This window comes from Lithobates pipiens, unplaced genomic scaffold, assembly GCF_037356315.1.
Source record: "Lithobates pipiens isolate NorthernLeopardFrog02 unplaced genomic scaffold, aLitPip1_a1.2 Scaffold_16, whole genome shotgun sequence".
Classification (NCBI taxonomy): Eukaryota; Metazoa; Chordata; class Amphibia; order Anura; family Ranidae; genus Lithobates; species Lithobates pipiens.
Window position 1 is genome coordinate 613,670,539 of NW_027507748.1, and position 19,491 is coordinate 613,690,029.

Genomic DNA, 19,491 nt, shown 5'->3' on the forward strand with positions numbered 1-19,491 from the left:
AATAATTTTGCACGCACCACTTTTCAGTTTTTTTATTTGCTAAAAAAGTTTAAATTATCTAATAGATTTCGTTCCACTTCACAATTGTGTCCCACTTGTTGGTGATTCTTCACAAAAAAATTTAATTTTATATCTTTATGTTTGAAGCCTGAAATGTGGCAAAAGGTTGAAAAGTTCAAGGGGGCTGAATACTTTCGCAAGGCACTGTATATATAGAGCTGGCTCCTGAAGAGCACGTGCTATGTGTTTTTGAAATTTAATGTTACACCTAAACTGCAGTTTGGTTTGGGTTAATTACTCCAAATTTTGACCTCAGCATCAGTCTGACTAGACTACAGGATGTTCTGCCAGGCCATAGGGGGCGCCGCAACTTCTGGCAGGCATGGTAACACAATCTGGTTGGGTGCTTTAAGATTACTTTCTCTCGGAGCCAGACCAGTGGGAGTGTCACTCTTGCTGTGCTTCCTGGGAGAGGGTATTTAACCACTTTCAGACCGGACCATTTTGCTGGTCAATGACCAGAGGTCTTTTTACAATTTGGCACTGCGCTGCTTTAACTGGTAATTGCGCGGTCATGCAATGTTGTACCCCAACAAAATTTGCGTCCTTTTCTTCCCACAAATAGAGCTTTCTTTTGATGGTATTTGATTGCCTCTGCGATTTTTATTTTTTGCGATATAAACGTAAAAAGACCGCAAATTTTGAAAAAAAATGATATTTTCTACTTTTTGTTATTAGAAAAATCCAATAAACTCAATTTTAGTCATACATTTAGGCCAGAATGTATTCAGCCACATGTCTTTTTTTTTACCAAAGTCAATAACTGTATATTTATTGGTTTGCGCAAAAGTTGTCACATCTACAAACTAAGGTACGTTTTCTGGAATTTACGCAGCTTTTAGTTTACGACTGCCTATCTCATTTCTTGAGGTGCTAAAATGGCAGGGCAGTACAAACCCCACCCAAATGACCCCATTTTGGAAAGTAGACCCCCTAAGGAAATTGATAAGAGGCATGTTGAGCCCATTGAATATTTATTTTTTTGCCTCAAGCGATTGAATAATGACAAAAAAAAAATTTTTTTTTTTTTTTACACAAAGTTGTCACTAAATGATATATTGCTCACACATGCCATGGGCATATGTGAAATGACACCCCAAAATAAATTCTGCTGCTTCTCCTGAGTACGGGGATACCACATGTGTGGGATTTTTTGGGAGCCTAGCCGCGTACGGGGCCCCGAAAGCCAAGAACCGCCTTCAGGTTTTCTAAGGGCGTAAATATTTGACTTCACTCCTCACTACCTATTACAGTTTTGAAGGCCATAAAATGCCAAGATGGCACAAAACCCCCACAAATGACCCCATTTTGGAAAGAAGACACCCCAAGCTATTTGCTGAGAGGCATGTTGAGTCCATGGAATATTTTATATTTTGCCACAAGTTGCGGGAATATTACAAACTTTTTTTTTTTTTTTTCACAAAGTTGTCACTAAATGATATATTGCTAGCGCATGCCATGGGCATATGTGAAATGACACCCCAAAATAAATTCTGCTGCTTCTCCTGAGTACGAGGATACCACATATGTGGGACTTTTTGGGAGCCTAGCTGCGTACGGGGCCCCGAAAACCAAGCACCGCCTTCAGGCTTTCTAAGGGCGTTACAGTTTTGAAGGCCATAAAATGCCAAGATGGCACAAACCCCCCCCAAATGACCCCATTTTGGAAAGTAGACACCCCTAAATTTAGGGGTACACTAGTGAGACTAGGTAATAAATGGCGGGTGCCCTGAAACTATAAAAAAATAACTAACCAACCAGCGTCACCTGTAACAGTTATATGGTGATCACTGGTGAAAGGGTTAACTAGGGGGCAATCAGGGGGCTTTATGCGGTAGTATATGGGGGTCCCTGGCGCTATAAAAAGCTGCGGCGAACCTAAATACCTACCTGCCTAACTAGCGGCACCTGTGACACTAATACAGCGATCAGAAAAACGATCGCTTATTAGGCTGGGTTCACACTGGAGCGATGCGGGAACGCCACGAATCCGCGGCGGGTTCCCGCATCGCATGCCTCCCGGCGGCAGTTCACACTGCCCTATGCGAACTGCTGGGAGTGTCAGTGAAATGTTAATGACACCCCCAGATCAGTTCGCATATCGCAGTGCGATCTGCAAACTCGGATCGCATGGTGTGAACACCCATGCGATCCGATTCTGCTGCGGACCAAAAAAAGGGTCCCGTGCGAATTTGCGGCGGGTACGGCGCGAATTCAGCCATACTATCTGTATGGCTGACCTTGAATCGCACAGAGATCGGATGTGATTTGCACTGCAGTGCGGTGCGAATCACATTCGTTCTCATAAACCGCTGCAATGTGAACCCAGCCTTAGTGACACTGGCGACGGGGGGTGATCACGGGGTTAAACCTTTATTGGGGGGGTTAGGGGGGTACATTAGAACTAAAGGGGGCTAACCCTAACTGCCCTAACAGTTATTACAGTCACAAATGACACCAATGCAAAAAAAAATAAAAAAAAATGACATTGGTGTCACTGTGACTGGGGGGCAGGGGTAATTGGGGGGGTAATCGGGGGGGGGTGTGAGTGTGCCTGGCATGTTCTACTGTGTAGTGTCGTGTTGGTGCAACTCACCGATCCTCTCTCCTCGGTGTCGGAACGAAAAATACCGACACGGAGGAGAGATTACATCACTTCCTCTCCTGTGTTTACATTACAGGAGAGGAAGTGATGTCACGGAGCATTTTCATTCGTCGGGAGCGATCGCGAGGGGGTGGCCATGAATGAATGGCCGCCCCCTCATCCCGGATCGCTCCCGAACTAATACCGACCGCCGCAGGCACCGGGGGGGGGCCCGATCGGGCCCCCCACCCGCGGGGAGGCAGGGACGTACAGGTACGCCCATATGCCTGCCCGTGCCATTCTGTCGACGTACATCGTCGTGCGGCGGTCGGCAAGTGGTTAAGATGCAGACGTCACGTGTTTCGGAGTTCCGGTCCAGAAGTATGTTCTGACTACATGGTCCTGGTCCTCCTGACCAGCCCCCAGGACGGCTATGGCCTGGGGTGCAGATCCACCCGAATTTATGTCTCAAGGCTGGCTAGCCCGAGACAAGGAAACTAAAGAAAGGATTTGTAAGTGGTCCGGTGCCGTCTCAAGTTGTGGAGTGGCCCAGCAACTTCGATGTTATCCAGGGGAGGACTCTTCGGGAGAAGGCCACGCAAGGGTTGGCTTCTCAACAAGAGCCTGGTAAATCTGAAGTACCTAAGCGAATCCAATCTCGTGCGGTATTGCTGGACTGGCTGCAAGATACTGGTACCACACGAGCGTTCTACAAGTTTTTCCAAGTTTCCTTACACGTGTTCTATAACAAAGTCTGTGGCAGAGACTTGTTCCTGATTTAAGCACCCTGTTGACTGCTAGGCCTTGTGAGAGAAGGACTATCCAACTAGGATGAGGATCCAGTTGTGAATGGCTATTCTCTGGATTTTACTCAAAGTAAGAAAGTTCTTTATTACTGACTTTGACACTGAGAGTACCTGGACTTTCCACCTAAACCCTCTGATCCTGTACTGAGAGACTGTTGTTTAACTACGTTTTTTGCAAATAAATATCCCTTTAAGCGTATCAGTCGTCAGTCTCTATAGTTTCTGGGTATCTACCACGGGAAACCCCTAGACGCATATGAAGATGCAGAAGGTAACGGTAAGCCCAATAAAACCAACCACTCCTTCGGGGATCAGTGCTACAAGTGTGGGCTCGTAGTCCGGGATAGATATAGATATAGATATATATATATATATATATATATATATACACACATATACACTATATTATGGTATTATGGCATCCCAGTCTTAGTCCGTAGGATTCAATATTGAGTTGACCCACCCCTTGCAGCTATAACAGATTCAACTCTTACAAGGTTTAGGAGTGTGTCTATGGGAATGTTTGGCCATTCTTCCAGAAGCGCATTTGTGACATTGGATTAGAAGGCCTGACTCACAGTCTCTGCTCTAATTCAGTCCAAAGGTGTTCTATCAGGTTGAGGTCAGGACTCTGTGCAGGCCAGTCAAGTTCCTCCACCCCAAAGTCACTCATCCATGTCTTTATGGACCTTTATTGGGTGTTTGTTTTAAATTAAAAGCCAACAGTGTGATGCAATGCAATTGGTGCATTGGCACTGCTGTAATCCCACCACACAACAACTGCTGTGTTCTATAGCATGGGAAAGCTTTTAGTTCATACTGGCTTTTCCTGTACTATATGCAGCTTTAGATTATGCAGAGGCTTTAGGCCCCCTGTTTACACTAGGACACACGACAGCAGACTGCATGTTTGTGTGTGGTTCTTGCTACACACATAGGGCAGCCTATTTATTTCTATGATGCACAACAAATCAAACTAGCTCATGCAGCCTTTTTGTGTGTTGAGTGTCATGCATTTTTTTTAAATTATTTATCTTTTTTGTGTGGCAATCGCACATTTTTTTTCCTGCGCTTGGGGTGGCAAAGTGGAGCTAAACTTACCTTTCTTTCAATGGTCCTCTTTCCTTGCCAGTATATTTTTCTGAGTGCCAGTCTTCGGCCGTCTTCATTGGCTAGCACGGGATGATGTCAGAAAGAGACCATCTAGGCGATGTAAGCTCAGTTTACATGTCGGCATAGGTGTGGGCAGCCTATTGAATCAGGGTGTGCACCACAAAACTCATGCATGTGTGTGTGTGTGTGTTTGTGTATATATATAAAAAAAATGTTTATATATATATATATATATACACACACACACACACACACACACACACACATATATATACATATATACATACATATATATATATATATATATACACATATACATATACACACACACATATACATACACACCCACTCTACTTTATTGAAAGATGTCACACAGGGACATTTAAATTGTTTCTAAAGGCTTAAAGTGGTTGTGAAAGCAGAAGTTTTTTTTACCTACATGCATTGTATACATTAGGGTAAAAAACCTTCTGCGGATTCTTCCGTCTGTGGAAAGATGGAGTTCTCCTTTAAGAAAAATACACTAAACCCTTAAATCACATTACGGTTTCTTTACCTTATGTCTATGCTTTAAGGTAAAAAAAAACTCCTGGTTGCAGCTGAAGCCAGGCTCTAAAAAGATCCTGACCATATAATCAGGATCCACCCAGAAGTCTGGATCGGCACCTCTGCCGATCTGCTGAGAGCATGAGGCAGCCCCCCCCCTTCACAGACCTCCTTCACAGACCAGCGCCCCAGTGAGGGGCTGGAGGCGAGAGCAGAGAGCAGGAGACTGATAGTCATGGTTTCTGCTCAGAGTAGAGGGGGGGAACTGAGCAGTCAGTAGTGTTTGATCGCTCAGTTTTCACTGCAGAGCTAGCAGGGGATAGATGCAGCTTCAGATCGGTGCTGCGTCCACCTAAGGGAGTATAATTGTTTTTTCAGAAAGCCATACTTCTTAAAATGACACTCTTGCGTACAAATATCTTGATTGATTATCTCTATGCAAAAAAAAACTTTTTATAGCTTGCCATTAGCCAAAATTAAAAAAAAACATGAAAGGGCATGAAATACTCATTGCAGCATATCAAAAACACTGATAGAAAAGCATGGAAACATGCAACTATGTGCCACAAAAAAGCACCAAAAAATGTATGAAGAAGCACAGGTGTGAACCTAGCCTACAGCAGTTTTGTAACTATGCCTATTGCAGGTCCTCCATAAACAACAACACTCACCCACAATCAAAGCTCAGAGGTAAAACATATCTGAATTAAAGCCAGGGATTTTTTTTTCAGTGGGAACGTGGGGGAACGCAGTTTTTCCACCTCCAACACTGAATGTATGTAATGAAATGGGATGATGGAGTCTATTGTTTCTGACTACTGGGGATCTATTGTCCCTGGGGGTCTATCATTGCTGACGGGGATCTATTGTTGCTGTCGGGGTCTTATTTTGCTGGGAAGGATTTACTGCTGAGGGAGGGGTCTATTATTGCTGGCTGCTGGAGGGTCTAATGGTGCTGGCTGCTGGGAGATCTATTGTTACTGGTGGGGGGTCTATTATTGCTGGGTTGGATCTATTGCTACTGGAGGGGTATTTTGCCATTGGAGGTCTATTGTTGGTGGTGGGATCTATTGTGGCTGGCTGCAGGGGATCAGGGATGGTGCTCGGAGGTGAGTAGGGGGTGGAGACAAGGGGTGACTTGAAAAGGGGGGGTATCTGCACCTATTCTTTGAGAAAAAAAGCCTTGATTAAAGCCCTTACTTGGGATACAGATTGGTTGTGTCCTGCCATGGTCCATGTATTCCAGAAACCGGAAGCTGCACATGTAGCAAATATAAGAATGAATATTAAAAAATATGTCAACAATATTTAAAAATGAAGTCAGGTATTTACTGAAATAATATTTAGAGGTGAAAATGTTTTTATTATTTCAATATTCAAGAAAAGAAATCAGGACGCAACAATAAAAGAACAGTAAGTCAACATCAATGGCTATCGCCCACAGCATGACATATACAAATTAAAAGCACATAGTCCAAACTGAGATTTGTGTCATACTAGATGGATCAGGTCAGACAAAAACATCAAATCCGGTCCATAATGCAAGCAACAGAAGAGCATAATGGTGAAAACATATAAAGCTAAAAACATAGCATGGACCATTATCTAATCCAACTTAGTGGACAACCTGAAGTCGACCTGGCATGGTATAAATAGACAAAATGATCATCTCTTGCACAAGGGGAAAAAAAAGAGAAAAGGAAATGAAGAGAAGAAACCAGGAGGAAAAATAGAAAGGAGGAAAGAGAAAGGGAGGGGTGAATGGGAAGAGTAGAAAGGGGGGCAGACTGGGATGAGGATCTAGGGACGGAGGACTTATAGGATCACAGTAATGACATGGCATGGAAGAGGGGAGAACTAGTAGGAGAGATATCAGAAATAAGGTGCTGCAGAACTGAACCGCGGGAGGTCTAAACTAGGGGAGGGTTGAGGATGTACTTGCTGGAGTTGAGAGCATGTCTGTGAGGGTGTCAGAGGAAGAAAAGTGTATCGAAACATACCGTAGAACTTTGTATTTGTCATTAGTATCATTATCGAGAGCCAACATTTCCTCCATGCGTATTATGTCATTGACAGTAGAAACCCACAGAGATAACTGAGGAGTAGTTTCAGTCTTTCAAAATAGAAGGATGAGCTGCCATGCTGGGGACAAAAAAAACATAGAAGGCTCTGTTTCATGGATGTTTGAGGCTCCTCATAGATTTTGCTATAAGCAATATAATCCCTAAGTCCAGAAGGGGTGTATCTTCTCACATTCCCTCCAGATATGCATGTATGTACCCAAAGCTGAGCCACATCGCCAGCAGGAGGCGGGGGTAAAAATCTTATGCAATGTCAATGGATTCCTATACCACTGGGACAGGATCTTGAAGATTTTTTTTTGCTGGGAGTAGCAGGAAATGGTAGATTCATGTGTGAAATGAAATGAAGTCTGCCAGTAAGCCTTGGAAAACTCCTCTCCCATGTCCGCGGACCATGTTCTGGTGTATGTTGGCAAATCATTGTGTGTTAGTGCATGCATTAAGCAATATAGGAAGGAGAGTAGATGTCTAGGCAACTCATGAAGGGAGCACAGCCATTCAAATTCAGTATAAGGGTGATGTTTATGAGAGGAGAGAAATAGCTGTTTAGAAAAGGACGACAGGTGGAAGGTTGTAAGCCAGTCCCGTGGTCCTGCAGGTACGCCTGGGGTTCCATGTTGGGGTGGTACAAACATGTTCACTCTTGGCCAGGTAGAGTGTGAAAATTAGCCTACTGTAGGGACTCCCACACCCAGAGGGAAGGCTACGGAGGGGTCAGAAGAGAGAACAGAGCATAGCCCTCTCATGTACCACAATCAGAGGGCATCTAATGTCCACAGGGAAGAGAAGTATAGGAGGTGAAGGTCTCGAGTATATCCCCAAAGAAGGGCTTGAAGGTTGACCGGGACAGATCTTGCTCAGTCATAATAGAAACCTTAGTGAACGGGCGAGGGAGCCATTCAAGAGTGCATGCCATGATTATAGCTTCATAGTAAAGTTCATAAACTGGTAAATGTGTTCCCCCTTGGAGCTTCAGGAAAAGTGAGTAATTTGTTTTTGACCCTAGAAAGACCATGATTCCAGATTTAGGGAATAGATAGAGACCTCAAGGAAATGAAAAAAGATTTGAGGACTAAAATAGGTATAGTTTGAAATAGATATAACAATTTGGGGAGAGTGTCCATCTTTAGAATATTAATGCGTCCAAATCAGGGTAAAGAGGGGCCCTCCCATGAGTCCAAATCCTTCCTAATACGAGAGAGAAGAGGAACATAGTTCAGCGCATAAAAGGTCAGACAAGTTGGGGGGGATTGTAACTCCCAAATAAGAAATGCCCTTGGTTTTCCATTGAAAAAAGAAGTTAGCGCCAGTGGTGGCCACTCATTAGGGGCACACGGGTCCCGCCCCCCCTATTCTACATGCAGGGTGCCGGACGCATGGATTTCAGTGGATTTTTTTTTTTTGAAGCAGGTCAGGTCTGTGGTCAGGTTTGTCTGCCAGCCCCCGACCGATGGAGCACCACCTGCCACTGGTTAGCGCAAAGTAAGGACATTGTAGTTGCCGGTGTACCATCATATAAGGTCCCCCATCAGATAGTGTCCGCTGTGTACTGCGCATGCGCAGTACACAGCAACACAGATTCCAAAAATAGCAGAGGATGAACGGCGCCTGCACCGTGAGTCCAGGTTCTATCCCCACCATCCAAGTGGGCATAGAGTAGGAATAAAAAAGAGCCGAGCGCAGCGAGGCCGAGCCCGAAGCGAGCCCTATGTGCGCTTGGATGGGGGGGCTACCACCTCCACTCACGGCGCAGGCGCCGTTCAGCTTTGGAGATTTTCCGAAGCTTCTTCTGCCCCGTACTGCGCATGCGCAGTACGGGGCGGACACTATATGATGGCAGGACACTATCTGCCAGAACACCGGCAAAGACTAGTTAAGGGCTTCCATTTTGGAAATACTAAGTTTAAAGTTACTAAAAGATCTGAAGCTCTGGGACTCATGAAAAAGTGATGCCCTGGATGGAGCTGATCTGACCAATGGCACACACAAGGTGTTCGGTAACGATAAAAAATAGAAGGAGAGTAAGGGGTAAACCCTGACATGTGCCATTAGACATATCAAATGACTCTGAGGAGGTACCATTCACCAGAACAGAAGCGGAAGGCTGAGAATAGAGGGACATAACCTTAGCGATAAAAGGAGCACCCAACCCTTATTGCTCTAAAGTAAGGTGCAAGAATTGGACATGGACTGTGAGGGCATGTGGGCTGTGAGGGCACGTGGATTTCTAGAAGGTAGTTATTAGTTAATTTGGACAGAGTATAACCCCCAATCCCCATAAAATGACTGGGTACGATGCCCGGTGGGTGTGGAGATGCGACTCGGTGTACATCTTGCAGCATGTATGTGTTCCCTGATCATCTGATCGAAGGCGAATACTGCTGTGCAAAATGTAAACACATTGTTTACCTGGAAGCCCAGGTTTTGAATCTAGGGAAACAACTGTCAACACTCAGAAGTCCCTCCATACTAAAGGAGAGTTGGGATTGTACCATGCAGGTGCCGGAAGGGGTCAGCACAGAGGTGGGTGGAGATAAAGAGGGGCAGGTACCAAAGCAGAGTAGATGGGTGACAGTCAGGAAGGATATAGGGGAAAGAGTCAGGGAGGCTGGTCCTGGACTGGAACATCCCAATAAGTACACCCTGTTGAGTGACATTGGTGAAACCAGACAGGGGCCAGCACTGCTGGAGCTGAGTGACTCCCCTAGCTGCCAGGGGAATAACTCCTCCAGTAAAGGTGGGAGTAAAGCCAAGGGAAAGGAAAGACAGATTCTGGTGGTAGAGGACTCAATTCTTAGAAGGACAGAGAGGGCAATATGTCACAAATACCTGAAGCGCCGAACTGTATGTTGTCTACCGGGCGCTCGGGTTTGGCACATCACGGATCTGGTAGACAAATTACTGGGAGAGGCTGGGGAAAACCCATGTGTCATGGTGCACGTTGGCAGCAATGACAAAGTCAAAGGAAGATGTAGTGTCCTAAAATACGATTTTAGGGACTTAGGAGCTAAATTTAGGAATAGAACCTCCAAGGTAGTATTCTCAGAAATACTACGGTACCTTAAGCCACACCAGAAAGGTAGAGGGAGATTAGGGAAGTAAACATGTGGCTGAGGAGCTGGTGTAGAAAGGAGGGATTTGGGTTCCTGGAGAACTGGGGTGACTTCTCAGTCAGTCACCAGCTCTATAGAAGGGACGGGCTGCACCTAAATGGGGAAGGGGCAGATTTGCTGGGAGTGAAGATGGCCAAAAGGTTAGAGGGGCTTTTAAACTAGGCGATAAGGGGGGAGGGTCCACAGGTAGAGATAGTCAGTGCAGAACATATTCTAGAGGGTAGTATTGAGGGCATTAGTGGTAGGTTGAATATAGCACCTAAACCCGAAGTAAGTATAGTAACAAGTCCTATTTGCAACCCCAGAGCACCCAATAAGGAGACAGTATGCGACCGGACTAAACTATGCAGCATGTTCACCAATGCCAAGAGTCTGGCGAACAAGATGGGAGAACTAGAACTACTGTTTTTTTACGAGGAGGATTTCGATTTTGTAGGAATTACAGAGACTTGGTTCGACAGCTCTCATGATTGGCTGGCAACTATTCAAGGGATAGAGAGGGTAAAAAAGGGGGCGGAGTATGCCTGTAAATCAAAAATGACTTACAAGTGAATGTGAGAGATTACATCACTAAAGGAGCAAGGGAGGAGGTGGAATCTTTATGGGTAGAACTACAAAGGGAGGAAACTAAGGGGAAAGTAATGCTGGGAGTATACTATAGGTCCCCTAACCAGAGGGAGGGGGCAGAGGCGGACCTATCACAATTTGGATTAGTGGCAAGAATGGGAAGTGTCATTTTAATGGGGGATTTTAATTATCCAGACATAGACTGGGTGGAAGGAATCCCACATTCATCTAAGGCTTGCCAGTTCCTAAATGTCTTGCAGGACAATTTCATGGGTCAAATGGTAAATGCTAGGGATGAGCTTCGTGTTCGAGTCGAACATACGTTCGACTCGAACATCGGCTGTTCGCCCGTTCGGCGAATTCCGAACATTATGGGCCGTTCGCGCCAAATTCGTGTGGCGCTCACGGCCCACAATGCACTGCGTCATCGCAGTGCATTGCTGGCTCATGATTGGCCAAGCATGCACTGTGACCCTGCATGCTTGGCCAATCACAGCGCCAGCAGCGAAGAGAGCCATGATTGGCCACAGGCAGGATGCCTGTGGCCAATCATAGCTCAGGCTGTGTAGTACACGCCCCACACTATATAAGGCCGCCAGCGCGGCGGCCTTGTGTAGTGTGTTGGCGTCTGAAGCAGTTAGTGGGTGTTCTGTGTACCTTCAACACAGTATACACCGATCGTTGTCAGGCGATTTTCGATCTTGCTCTTCTGTAGTGGTTGTTGTCTGCGTGCCCTGACCGCAGTATACACCGCTCCTATATAGCTATTGATCTATCTTTTATAATAGAGCTTGCAGTCAGTAGTGTTAGGAGCTTGTGCGTGCTGTCTGCGTGCTTTGTACCCAGTACACACCGCTATATCCACCTACATAGCTCTTCTCTATTTGAGCCATCTGCCGGAGTTATTGGAAGTTGTGTGTGCCTCCAGCACAGCACAGTATACATCTGTATATACCCCTTTATCTCTGGTGTTCTATAATAAAGGCATCTGCAGGAGTTAGTGGGTGTTGTGTGCCTCCAGCACAATAGACACCTGTATTTACCCTTTATTGCTGTTCTCTAATAGAGCCATCTGCAGGGCTTAGTGGGTGTTGTGTGCCTCCAGTACAGTATACCCCTTTATCTCTGGTGTTCTATACTAAAGGCATCTGCAGGAGTTAGTGGGTGTTGTGTGCCTCCAGCAAAATATACACTACCCAACTGCTGTTTTACCCAACTCCCTTCAGGCCATTACCATGTCTGGAAGGCCAGCAAGGAGAGGCAGACAGGCGCGAGCCGATAAAAGAGGGCAAGCAGGCTCTGTGTCTAGAGACAACAGTGCTGGTCGTGGACGCGGTGCATTGTCATCAGCACGTGGCCATGGGACACGCTTGTCCTTTTCGGCAGCTGGACATGTTGAACCGCAACATGCCAACGACTTGGTAGAGTGGATGACCAAGCCCTCTTCATCCTCCTCATCCTCTCTCACCCAGTCTCAGGGTACTAGCAAAGCAGCTGCCAACGCATCGTCTTCCCTCGTCTCAATGTCATCATTAGTGACTCCTTCCCTAGACCCACCATGTCCTCCTGAGGAGTCTCCTGAACTCTTTGAGCACAGTGTTGGGTACATACTCCAGGAGGATGCCCAGTGTTTTGTAGGCTCTGATGATGACACTCAGCTAGAGGAAGGCAGTAGCGTGAATGCAGAGAAAGGGGATGCTCAAGAAGGACATCAATCTGGCAGTCATGTTCGACAAGCTGCAGCATATTGCCAGGTTTGCTACAGCGATGAAGAGGGAGGGGATGATGAGGGCACTGACTCCACGTGGGTGCCTGGTAGGAGAGAGGAGGAGGAGGAGGATGCACATGTCCAACGAGGCAGGATGCCCTCCGGGGGCCAGCTTAGGGGCAGCACACCGACTGAATCACACCGCAGAGCTCCGCCTGTGCAGGGCGCTGCCTCTGCGCGTTATTCTAAAAGTTCTTTGGTGTGGGCCTTTTTTGAGACGAGTGCATCAGATCGCACCGCTGCTATTTGCAACATATGTCTCAAGCGTATCTCGCCTGGCCAAAACATCAGCCGCTTGGGCACCACATGCTTGACCAGACATATGTTGACCTGCCATGCAGCTCGTTGGCAAGCGTACCTCAAAGACCCACACCAAAGAACAAAGCGGACCTCTCCTTGCTCCTCATCAGCTGGCATCTACAACCCCACTAGACCTTCAGTCCTCTCTGAAACCTGCTCTGAGAGGAATGAAGGTGTTGAATTAGGTGTGTCACAGCCAAGTGCTTCCAGGCACTCTGCTAGCAGTACACCCACGTCCGATTATAGCAGGCAAATGTCCCTGCCCCAGCTGCTGGACCGGCGAAAGAAGTTCACTTCCAGCCATCCACATGCCCAGCGGTTGAATGCTAGCTTGGCTAAATTGCTAGCACTTCAACTGCTGCCTTTTCAGTTGGTAGACTCGGCCCCCTTCCGTGAGTTTGTACAATGTGCGGTTCCTCAGTGGCAGGTCCCCAAACGCCACTTTTTCTCACGGAAGGCGATTCCGGCTCTCTACCGGCATGTGGAAGGCAATGTCCTTGCCTCGCTGGACAGGGCGGTCAGCGGTAAGGTGCATATTACCGCTGACTCATGGTCCAGCAGGCATGGACAGGGACGTTACCTGTCTTTCACGGCCCATTGGGTCACTCTTCTGGCAGCTGGGAAGGATGCAGGACAAGGTGCAGTAGTGTTGGAGGTTGTTCCGCCACCACGCCTCCAAAATGCTACTATTGGTTGTGACACACCTCTCTCCTCCACCCCCTCCTCTTCTTCTTCCTCCATGGCCTCTTCCAGTGCTCTGTCCTCAGAACTAGCGGTGCTCCGTAGGCATTCCAGGGGCTACGCAAGTACGCAGGCAAAACGATGCCATGCCGTGCTTGCGCTGGTTTGTTTGGGGGACAGGAGCCACACTGGGGCGGATGTTTTGTCAGCTCTGCAGGGGCAGGCCGAGAGGTGGTTGACGCCACGCCAGCTTAAGCCAGGAATGGTGGTTTGCGACAATTGCACCAACCTCCTCTCCGCCCTCCGACAGGGACAACTGACCCATGTGCCCTGTGTAGCTCACGTCCTTAACCTGGTGGTGTAGCGGTTCTTGGGCAGGTACCCGGGCTTACAGGATGTCCTGAAGTAGGCCAGGAAAGTCTGTGTGCATTTCCGCCGATCATTTAATGCCTGTGCTCGGCTGGCTGAGCTCCAAAAAGGTGTTGAACCTGCCCAAGAACCGCCTTATATGTGACATGCCCACCAGGTGGAACTCAACGTTGGCCATGCTGCAGAGGCTGCACACTCAGCAGAGGGCCATCAATGAGTACCTGTGCGACTACGGCACCAGGACAGGGTCAGGGGTGCTCGGTTTTTTCTCACCATGCCAGTGGGGTATGATCAGGGATGAATGCACTGTCCTGTCACCGTTTGAGAAAAACCACAAGGATGGTGAGCAGTGACAGTGCATGCATCAGTGACACTGTACCTCTTGTCCACCTCTTGGAGCATACGCTGCGTGGAATAATGGACAGGGCACTTGAGGCAGAACAGAGGCAGGAAGAGGAGGACTTCCTTGCCTCTCAAGGCCCCCTTTATCCAGACAGTGTTTCTGCTGTGCCATCCATCACACAGGAAGAGGATGAGGAGGAGGAAGAGGAGGAGGAGGATGATGATTGTGTCAGCATGGAGGTGGAGGCTGGCACTCAGCATCAGCAGCAGCAGTCTTGTAGGGATGATTTACAGTCCCATGAAACACGTGGACTTGTACGTGGCTGGGAGGAGGTAGCTGCGGATCATGTTGCCCTTAGTGACCCAGAGGACTCCGGACCGAATGCCTCAGCTAACCTACGCTGCATGGCCTCCCTGATCCTGCAAAGCCTGCGGAAGGATCCTCGTATTCTTCGGATCAAGGAGAGGGACCATTACTGGCTGACCACTCTCCTTGATCCACGGTACAAGGGTAAGGTTGCCAACCTTATCTTGCCATCGCAGAGGGAGCAGAGAATGGGACATCTCCGGGAGGCCTTGCAGAAAGGTCTGTGCAACGCGTTCCCAGAGACTGGGAGGTTACAAACTCCTGGTCCTGGACAACGTGTTGCTGAGGCATCAGTCAGAAGGAGCGGTGGAGAAGGTGGCTGTCTGACTGATGCTTTCAGACAATTTTTTAGTCCGCAGCCCCAAGGTATGATCAGTTCCAGCAACCATCGCCAGAGTCTGATTTACATGGTGCAGGAATACCTTGGGGCAAGGTCAGACTTGGACACCTTTCCCACCGAAAATCCTCTGGCTTACTGGGTCTTGAGGATGGATCACTGGCCAGAGCTTGCACAGTATGCAATTGAGCTACTGGCCTGTCCTGCATCCAAAGTTCTTTCGGAACGCACCTTCAGTGCTGCTGGTGGCTTTGTTACCGATCACAGGGTGCGCCTGTCCACCGAATCAGTTGATCGACTGACCTTCATCAAGATGAATCAGTCTTGGATCACCCACAGCTACCAAGCACCTGAAGCTGATGTAACCGAATAATTTTTTTTTAAATATCACATCCCTTCAAGACTGCCTATGCTGATGCTGAGTGACTGTCCTGTTATGTTGATTGTCTATCCTCTTCCTCCTCCGCTGATATGTTGGAAGAACATTTCTGGTTCTGGGTGATGCCATCAGCCCAATTTTTCTGCCCCCGTTTAACAGGGGCGTTTAATTACAATTTTTGATGCAATGCTTTGCAGCAGGGCTAATTCCTGCAATAAAATTAGAGTATATGGGAGAGGTTGCAGTGTCGTGGCACCAGCACCAGTGCCTAAGGCCCAATTTTTCTGCCCCTGTTTAACAGGGACATGTAATTACAATTCTTGATATATTTCACAGGAGGGCCCGTTCCTGTGCCCACCCAGAGTACCTGTGAGGACTTATAGTGTTGTGGCACCAGCACCACAACCACCAAAGGTCAATTTTTCTACCACTGTTCAACAATGGCATGTAATTACAATTCTTGATATAATCGTTCACAGCAGGGCGCTCCAGCGCCCACCAAGAGTCACTTTGAGGGCTTACAATGTTGTGGCAAAACCAAACCTTGTTCCGCCATTTCTGCAAAGCATATAGGGCAGGCCCCTACTTTCAAACATTCAACTTACAAACATCTCCTACTTGTAAACGGAAGGAGACAACAGCAAGTGAGATGAAAAAAGATGTACGACAAAACAAATTATATAGGGGTGATAACCCTTCCCTATGTTTTCCAAAAAGCTTAAAAATAGTTTTTTTGATTGGAGCTACACTTTAAAAATGTACCGGTTGAAAATTACAAACAGATTCAACTTAACACAACAAACCTACACAGTCCCTGTCTTGTTTGCACCGCCTGTATACTGCTGTTCTGAGTATATAGGGCCTGGGGGCCACACGCATTTCCTTTTTTTAATATGGGTACTGGGTTCCCCTTAATATGCGTACAAGACCCAAAGGGGCTGGCAATGGGCAGGGAGGGCTACCAATGCCATTTTTCTCAATGATTTTCAACCATATTGCAGGAACCAGATATAACATTAAAACCGCAAGCAGTTTTAAATGATGTTATTTCCGTTTAATGTCATTTTGTGCAGGGACTGTTCTAAACGGGAAACACGTGGCACTTCACAGGCATACTACAGACACCCCCCAGGCACCATATTTAAAGGAATATTTCACTTTTTTTTTCACTTTAATCGTCATTAAAATCAGTGCTCCCGCCAAAACTGCCATTTTTAAAAACATTTTAGGCATTGACCCATGTCCCCTGGGGCAGGAGCCAGGTCCCCAAACCCTTTTTAGGACAGTATCTTGCATATTAGCCGTTAAAATTAGCACTTTTAATTTCGAACGTTCGAGTCCCATAGACTTCAATGGGGTTCTAAAGTTCGTACGAATTTGGGGTCCGTTCGAAAGTTCTGGTGCGAACCGAACCGGGGGGTGTTCGGCTCATCCCTAGTAAATGCACCAACTAGAAAAAAAGTGTTATTAGACCTACTGATTTCCAACACTACAGACCTGATCACGGATGTGGAAATGCTGGGCAATTTAGGAAACAGCGATCACAGGTCAAAAAAGATTTAGTACAAATCACACAAATAGGAAACATAAGGGAAATACAAAGACACAGAATTTCAAAAGAGACAATTTCCCTAAACTACGATCCTTGCTAGAAGATAATAATTGGGATAAAATCTTAGGAATAAAGAACACAGAGGAAAAATGGGTATGCTTTAAAAGCATATTAAATAAGGGCATTAGCCAGTGCATCCCAATGGGAAATACATTTTAAAGAGCTAATAAAAGTCCTGGGTGGCTTAACAACAACGTAAAAATGCATATAAAAGCAAAGGAGAAGGCATTCAAAAAACACAAGGCTGGGGGATCATCATCAGCATTCCAACTTTACAAAGAATACAACATGAAATGTAAGGGTGCAATCATGGCTGCTAAGATAGAACACAAAAGGCACATAGCGGAGGAGAGTAAAAAAAATCCCAAGAAATTCTTTAAGTACATAAATAGTAAGAAACAGAGGTCAAATCATATTGGCCCCATAAAGAATGATGAAGGGAATCTGGTTACTAAAAAATGGAGAGTACTTGGAATAGTCCGGAGTGGAAAGTGGGGTCCCCCGGGGTTCCAATTCTATTTAATTTATTCATAAACAACTAGACATGTGCATTCGTTTTCGTCCGAATGCATTTTCGTCCGAATTTCAGGTATTTTCGTTTTCGTTTTGACAAACGATAACGAAAGTGCAGATTCCGAAAAACGAAAGATCCGACATAAATAAATGCTTTTTTTCGTTTTCGTTGTTACAACAGTTCGATATAGAATAGGAGATTCGAAGTGACCGTTCGATATAGAATAGGAGATTCGACGTGACTCCATATGTCTATTGAACCTGTGGTCGAATGTGCCTAAGTTTCGTTTACCTCTATTAGTCCTATTATATAGAAAAGCTTCGACAGAGAGTAAATATTCGACATAGAGAGAACAGAATCGACAGAGAGAAACGATACTGGAATTGGGTGGGGGAAGTAAATTAAAAAAAAATAATGATAATATTCGACGGGATCGTTGCACGTTTATAATAATATTCGACGGGATCGTTGCACGTTTATAATAATATTCGACGGGATCGTTGCACGTTTATAATAATATTCGACGGGATCGTCGCAACTATACGACACTGCAATCGTACATTTCGGCAATCGAATGCTCCGCCTATAGGCTATATAGTTTAGCAGCTCCATCGAATCTTCTTTATCCATTCGACAGATACCATAAGCCTTCCAAGACAGATTCGACCGTAATTCATGTGGATTTTCGGACGAATACAATTTTTGCACGAAAAACGAAATAAATAAAAACGAATTTCGGGAGTAACTAAATAAATAAAATTTACGGACGAAAACGAAAAAACGAAACGAAATATTCTAGTCTGCACATGTCTATAAACAACCTCGAGGATGGGATAAACAGCTCAATCTCTGTATTTGCAGATGATACTAAGCGAAGCAGGGTAATGACTTCTCCCCAGGATGTGGAAACCTTGCAAGAAGATCTACACATTATTAATGGGGTGGGCAATTACATGTCAAATGAGGTTTAATGTAGAAAAATGTAAACTAATGCATTTGGGTAGCAAAAATATGAATGCAATCTACTCACTAGGGGAAGAACCTCTGGGGGAATCTAGGATAGAAAAGGACCTGGGGATCCTAGTAGATGATTGTTAGCAGCAGCTTGGCATTGCATGCCATTGCTGAACCTAAGCAAACAGAATATTGGCATGCATTAAAAGGGCGATTAACTTCAGAGATAAAATTATAATTCTCCCACTCAACAAGACTCTGGTCCGGCCGCACCTAGAGTATGCTGTCCAGTTCTGGGCACCAGTCCTCAGGAAGGATGTACTGGAAATGGAGAGAGTCCAGAGAAGGGCAACAAAACTATTTAAGTGACTGGAGGATATTACTTATGAGGAAAGGTTAGGAGCACTGAACTTGTTCTCTCTTTTCCATGAAAGGGAATTTAATAAGACTCGCGGGCATTCACTAAAATGAGAAGAAAAGCGGTTTAACCTTAAACTGCGTAGAGGGTTCTTTACTGTAAGAATGGTTAGGATGTGGAGTTCTCTTCCACAGACAATGGTTCCAATGGGGAGCATCGATGATTTCAAAAAACTATTAGATAAGCACCTTAACGACCACAACATACAATGTAATACTGACATAAAATCACACACATAGGTTGAACTTGATGGACTTGTGTCTTTTTTCAACCTCACCTACTACGTAACTATGTAAGAATTGCCAATTAACCCTATCAACCACCTTTTCAGCATTGAATGAACAAAGATATGCTTTCAGATTATGTTGTTGAATGTAGGCGATAAGGTCATATTGGTCATATTGTCCCTTGCCTCACGGCCTGGGACGAAGTCGACTTGATCCTGAAACAATATTTTTTTTTTGTAAATCTTTTTATTTATTTCCTTAATACACCAGACAAAACTAAAAAGATCCCAGTATTGTGCCCTTCTGACCCCATTGGGCCAAAATATTAATGCACATTCAAGATCCAATCACAT